Raw genomic sequence first — 7,858 nt, forward strand, 5'->3', positions numbered from 1 at the left:
ATAATTATGAAATTAAATATTTTAGTGTTCACTAAAATAGTTATTCTAAAAGTCTCATATTTAATAATATAATATAAAATAATATAAATAGTATAGATATTAATATATTGCTGCACGACCATATGCAACATAAATATTATTTAAATTAAAAGTTATTTTTGTAAATTTTAATTTAATTATACTTTTTTATTTCAGATAATAAGATAGTGGCTAGTGGGAAGATAATGAAAAAATATTCAAGTGAACAATTTATTTTTTTGTATTTTAATTATTAAATATTTTGGAATAATAATTTTAAAAAAAATAAATCTAAACATCCATTAAAATAATAAACATAATACTACTCAATTATGTCATTTTTCCAAAGGTACGTGCTCAAGTACATTATAGGTTGATAAATTCATCAATCCCAAGTAAAATTATATAATCATTTACGGCCTGACAATATATCATTGTAAGATATTAATAAAATACATAATCAATTCACTTCGAATCACAATATAATAAATCTCACAGATTCAGAAATAATAAAATCATTCCCTGATAATTCATCAAATTTCTCATTTCATGAATTTCAACAAATTTGTTTACATGTGAGTAAATTTTATATTTACATTGAAAATGAATGTACATGAATGAATGAAATTTATAGAAATATATTCAATGTTCTCTTGCCTAATTCGTGCCATTATTATATGAGTTTTTAACACAACAAAATCATATCTTATGGTTAACATATCCATTGTTCAACTTATCTGTACTTTCTTGATATAATCATTTAAAACAAGCATTACAACTTTGAGTTGGTCTCATGTGAGACCGTCTCACGGATCTTAATCTGTGAGACGGGTCAACCCTACCTATATTCACAATAAAAAGTAATACTTTTAGCATAAAAAGTAATATTTTTTCATGGATGACCCAAATAAGAGACTCGTCTCACAAATACGACCCGTGAGATCGTCTCACACAAGTTTTTTCCTACAACTTTTAGGCAAAATACACAAATGTTTGTATTTGTTCAATCATACCAAAACCGTAACGTACAATAGCCCTACAATAGCCCTGCACTTTCCAATTAAACTTAACAAAACTGAAAAAATATCGTATTAATATTACGAAGAAATCCACACCTCCAGCGCTGCCATCTATATTGCTTCAGGTATACCCATAAGAATAGTGTTCTTATCGTGATTAGATGAGTGGTCACGATTCATCACTCAACACACGTGTCATTTGTTGAATAAATAAGAACCCTACTCATATGTGTAGTATGAACAAAATCTTACTTCAGTATTATATTTGATTAATCGACGTTCACAATGAAGGTGAACACAAAACCTACACAAAGGACAGAGCTAGGAAAATGAAGTTAAGGGGCGAAAAAATATATTAAAAATTTTAGAGGGGACAAGTGTAAATTTTGAAGGTAAGAAAGTTATATAAATAATTACATCTAACGCCCTACTCTATAAAAATAAAAAAATCGAGGGAGGAGACCGCATCTTTTTGACTCCGTCTCTGCGTGACACAAGTTTTAACATATAATATTACTCCATAAACTGTTAACAAGTTATACAATCCACTTTTCTAAACGACTTCTCCCCTCTAGTTCTAACAAAATTAATCAACCTCTTATTTTCAGAAGCCAATTATAATTGCAATCACCTGTATATTTACAAAAACTTGATAACTCGCTCTCCATTCCATAAATAGTTGAATAAAAGGATAATTATTCCCTTTCGTACCATGTGCAACTCTAGGATTTTCGGTTCCGAGTGTCATATGTCCATAAACTTCCGTTTGATTCGTCCTCAAAAGACATGTACCGTATTAGGAGAAGTCAGACTCCTATACCATTATGTAACTCTCAACACGAGTCTTTCCAACATGCCACTCACATGCTCCCTAAGAAATTTCTTATGGGATCACCCATCTCAGAATTGTTTCGAGTCAAACACGCTTAATCTTTGAGTTTTTAAAGTTATGAGTTCCCGAAAAGAAGAAATACTTTGTTAATATGAATAATAACTATAAAATATTTTATGTCTCTAATTCTGGTGGGAGATCAGTTCTTTCATACTCCTTGTCTCTCGTTCATTAGTGAGATTTTCATCTTTTAAGATATAAACTACTCATATTGCGGATTATATACCTCCATAAGATTTTCAACTTCGATGTCACATGTCTATTATATTTTTAATAAAATCCCATTTAAATAAAAGTAAAACATAAAATATAAAAATATTTTTTTTTGGAGAAGAAGAAAACAATACTGGAACTGGAAGCCTGGTAGTGGAAAATTTCAAATCAGGAAATTTACCAAACATGTAAAGAAAGTTAGGATGTTGCCTTGAAAATGCAGCGAGAATATGGATAAACTTTCCATAAAATCCAAGCAAATTACTCAATTGACTGAACAATAAGTGCAGCAATCACGATTCAAACTACAAAACCCAGAAAATCCAAAACTTACCCATTTTCTTTATTTTCATCGTTCTTTCAGGCACGAGATATGCAATGCTCTCTCTCCTCTTACAAGTAATTTGCCATCGATTTTTCTTTCCCTACATGATCGAAAGAATGTTTTCCTTGATTTCTTGCCAACCTATTGCTTCTATGTCGATTTGGTTGAAAGGAGGGATGAAGAACAATAACAAAATATATAATGATAGATAAGTGGTGATTAATACGAAAATTTCAAAAATATCAACTGTTGGACTTTAGAGGAATGATTTGAAATTATGAATTTTCAGATCTATTTATTTTAAATATATTTGATTGTTTCGATGAATTTATGTTGGATGGATCTCGAATTCATCTTAATCCATGTAGATACAATGATAATTATGACGGATTTGGAATATACAAAAAAACAAGTGTCATATCATATTAATCATTTAATTCTCTTATATTAAATCCTTCTTTTCAAATTGAATCTTCTAATCCAAACGCAACCGCGATAGTGAGTTTTACTCGGAAACATGGCTTCTCATGGATTGAATCACAATTTCATTTATTTTGGGGCTGGATCGAGTTAACTTTGTGAAAGATTATGTGGTGAGCAATACCCAAAAGATACAAATCAAGAAATGTGTGTATTAAGATTTTTAGTAATGTTTGCATATGTATTGGACCAGCCCACTTCCATCATAATTTCACGTACCCAATTTTTAATAAACGTCATCCTCTAATATTAGAAAGTGGTTCAAATTACCGTTAAAAATAGGCCTAAAATTTTTAAAATCTGTTTCTGAAAACTTGCGGATACATTTTTCTCACTAGTTAATGATTATTATATTAGTTTTATGTATAATATTACAAGTCGTTCACGTTTAACAACAATCTCCAATTTGAAAGGCTCGTCGCGGTCTCCGCTCAAAATCGATACCTTTGTCGACCAAATCGAAACCGACATCCGTCATTGTAGTAACAGAAGCATCGCTTGTCGTCGTCGACAGCCGCTCCTCGATCTTCGTCGTCGCCTCTCCCAAAACTAAAACCCTTTTCAATCGTGTGGAATTAGAAATCATGAGGGACAATATCAGCACATCAAAATTTTGAAGAAGGACGAGAAAGAAAATGGATGGAAAAAATAGAAATTGTTTAATGTATTAACTCTATATATTGTATTCTAGCATCAATAATAATTATTTATTTTAAATATGGTAGATTAAGTGTTGTGTAAGTCAACTTATGGTTTGAACTTTATTAATTTTTATGTGAAATTGATCTTTATTTTAATTACATTTTATGATTTTATTCAATTATGATATTTAATTTATTTGTAGAAAGGGTGAAACTTTTCAAACGTGTTGAATGCTATTTGGTTTTGTTTCATGATATGATGTGGGAACAATTGGCTACTTAGATTACTTATGTTTGTCATTTTTTTTTTAAAAGAAACACATTTTTTAAGTATTTTAAGCTATTTTGGTTATTTTAATGATCATTTAATTTGAAATTGTTATTCAGGGTTAATATTGGATAATTTTTTGAATTAACACGGTAGTTTGCCGTACTTAGGTGACATGCCGGTCCGATAGATGTTATAAATCGATTTAATGATTATCGATCAAATACTTACTCACTACACCTACTCGAACAATCACAAGAGGCACTACAAGCTACTTTGTTAATTTACCATAGCACGGTCTATAAGGCACACAATGGGCAAGTTGGTACAAAATTTAATTTTTAGGATGGAGTATATTTATAAATTTTGGAAATATAACTAATGCAAAAATTTGTGTGAGGCGGTCTCACGAGTGATATTTTGTGAGACGGATCTCTTAATTAGGTCATCAATTTAAAAGTATTATTTTTTTATGCTAAAGGTATTATTTTTTATTGTAAATATCGATAAAATTAATCAATCTTATAAATAAAAATTTGTAAGATTGTTTCAGAATAAATGTATTCCAAAATAAATAACGACGACCCTTTTTCACGTTACTTTTTTGAACTTCCTACGATTTTCAGGCTCATCCGATTCGTTCACACACATGAACTGATGGTTTACTTGTCCATGGGAAGAAATGGGTCCCACGCAGCACTACGAACAAATGGATGATGTGAGGTGCTGATTAAGACAGTGTAGCAGTGTCGTCATTTTCTTTCCTCGTAAGACTCCATTACTCCTACTCAAACCCCCTCTACCTGCCACGTGTAGGGTGGATTTCGATTTCAATTATTCACGGGGCCCACTTATATTTATTAAAAAAATATGCATAAATGCGGACAGTACAATCAAATAAATCTTGATGCATCGTATTCTCGCACTCAAGAAAAATTGAAAGTTTAAAAATTTTTGTTTGGATATCTTGTGTTCAAAAACATTCATAGGACATTTAGAATTACATTTTTGAGTATTAAACGTTGTACTCCAAACTATTCTGGTATGAGCAGAGATATCTCTTTCTTGTAATTCCCTACGAACGTCCTTCTTTTGATCGTTTAATTAAGTCCACAATCCGAGAATGAATTCATTGTTTGGATTGCACTAGTAATTCCAGATAATTTAGCATTGAGACTGAGTATTCCGAATTTCCAAAATCTAGAGACGGTGCAGCGCATCGACGGAAGAAAACTTGATGGCCGAAATCCTTATTCAAATTTTTCTTGATGGCTCAATAATCAAAAAATTAATCAAGCAAATCTATTTTGCTTTTGTGGCAAAAAAAAAAAAATCTTCCAACAATCCTGTGAAGTGGCGGTGAGTTGTAATTGCTATTTGGAAGGTTTTTTATTTTTGTTTTGTGTGCTATTTTCCATAATCAAGTAATGAGCCTTAATAATGTATTCATAGAGTGAGACTTTTAATCTAATTAGAAATCCCTCTCCAACAAGGACTCTCAGTCTGTATGTTACTAGGACTCTAACTATTCATTATAATTAAATTCCTNTTGGTACAGTGAGGACAGTCGTCGAATCTGGGGCGTTACAATATATATACACGTATTTTATATCACCATATAAAATATATATGTATATCGATTAAATTAAATAACTATTATTTAATTTATATAGTTGGCTCATAAGTTAATTTAACTCTAGACTCCTCTATAACATTTATGGGAATTTGTACATGTTAGTAGTCATCACTACTAATGTAATGCCCGAGATTTTTATCCTGTTACTCTGAGACTATTTATTGATTCATTGATATGATTATAGATAGAGCACGTCGAAATTGGATTGGAGTTATTGAGTTGTAATTATGTGCAAGGACAGAAGGTCTCGCGCATATGCGCGGTTGGTGGGCGCGCATATGCGCGAGCTGTGTGATTCCAAAATGTGCCGAGACGAAGGTCTAGCGCATATGCGCGACAAGAGGCGCGCATATGCGCGAGTTGTCTAGAGTAGTGGGCGCATATGCGCCGGGAAGGGGCGCGCATATGCGCCAGCAGATTAAATTGTTAAGTTCCGAGACAGTAGGTCTCGCGCATATGCGCCGGTTGAGGTCGCGCATATGCGCGAGACGTGTAGACCAAAGAATAATCCAAGTGTCCTTGCCATGCATATATAATGTGTATTGTTTCATTTCCTTCGAGATTTCAGCGGGAAAGTGAGAGAGAGAAAGTTCAGAAATTCTCTCAAGCTTCATTTTACTTTAAATTGTTGATTTTGAATAATCCAACCATCCGATTATCGATCTGAGTTGAGATTCTTACTCCTCTCGACAAGGGCTTTGTNTTGATCTCCATCAAACTATAGTCGCCAAATTTCAACTCCTTGAAATATGATTTTCTCAACGAGAACACAGAATCCGATACTTGTGTGACTCTCAATGGTTCAGGGATACAGCTAGCCGTGGGTTCACATCACCATGTGATTCAGACTAACATTTATTCTTATTCGGACTTACCCTAGTTAGACCCATTCTTTTCACCAACACTTTGATCAAGAATGTCAGAACTCATTTCTGATTGCACTCATCGGATCATGGTAAAGACGTCTAGTAATATCATCCCATAATCCCCTAGGTATTACTGATAGTGTCTGCAAGAACCTTTAGTCATGGTTAGCGTACAGTACGGTCCTTTCAACACATGTATCTCGATCGAATCTGCAACCATTGATATATCGAGAGTTGCATATGAATTCGATAACGATGTGATTTATCTTTGAGTACTAATAGTATCATGATATGTACAACTAGGAAAACACCTTTCCCTAAAGTACATTTTTTGCTCTGACCAAAGACTCCTTGCACTATTGACTCATCAGATCACATAGGATATCTTCACCCGTAGGTGAATTGTGAATCCCCGACTACAATGTATTTTCTCCTACGTATTTCAAAGCTACACCCAACCTCGCCACCTGATGACCCTCGATGGAGTCGATAAACGGATCAAAGTGCATGCTAGTACGTATAGCCCTACATTGTCACGGGTCAAAGGACTAATGATGTACAACCATAACTGCGGACTATTCCACTCGATAAGTGAGAACCACTTGGACAGTCCGAAGGTTTGTTCACTGTATCATCATATAATATCAATCCGTGTGAATGAACATCTCAATGCCCTTGCCAATGAAACATGACGTTTACGTCACATATGCTAGTCTCAAGCTCGATCAAACTTTATCCTTGTTTTAGACGGCTTATTCGACTAGAAACCTGTTTAGAATATACGGTACACTTCCTAATGAGTTTCATGATAATACGTTGCGACACAGACCTCATGGTACCTTTTGTATATTCAAGGACTTTATCTATGCAGCTTGCACGTGTGTACATATAAAGTATAATATTATAATCGAATAAATCGTAAAATATTATTAAAATAAATATTTTTTTACATGATCAGAGTCAATAAAATCGAAACCTCAAGTTGGTTTGTCGGACACATACTCTAACAATATGTTATATACTTAAAATTAAAGCTAATATTTTGATCTAAAAAATAATATTTTTTTGGGTCAAATTAAGTTGAAGATCGGTCTCATAAAATTAATTCGTAAAATGATATTATAGAAATTTTTGTGATTAACTCCTGTTACATAATTTATTTGCATAAAATATATAAAAATATTTGACTCATTATCACGATTCACCCTACGCATTCATTCTGGAGCCTCCTTTTTGTATTAGTTGAGTTCACATTATTATAGTCACTTTTTCCTTTTAATAATAATAAAATTATTATTATAATAATAACTACTATTAATAGATCTATGACTTAGATTTATATCCTGAAAATCTTGTCTACGATCCGACAAGACAGGTCTAAAAATCTTAGGATTAGGATTGAAGCAGATATGAGGAAAAAAAAATCAATTATTGGGTAATAAAATCACTGACGAAATAAGACAATAACATGNTGGGAGGATGTTAAGATGACATCCCACA

This window comes from Primulina huaijiensis, chromosome 14 (genome assembly GCF_012295235.1).
Source record: "Primulina huaijiensis isolate GDHJ02 chromosome 14, ASM1229523v2, whole genome shotgun sequence".
NCBI lineage: Eukaryota > Viridiplantae > Streptophyta > Magnoliopsida > Lamiales > Gesneriaceae > Primulina > Primulina huaijiensis.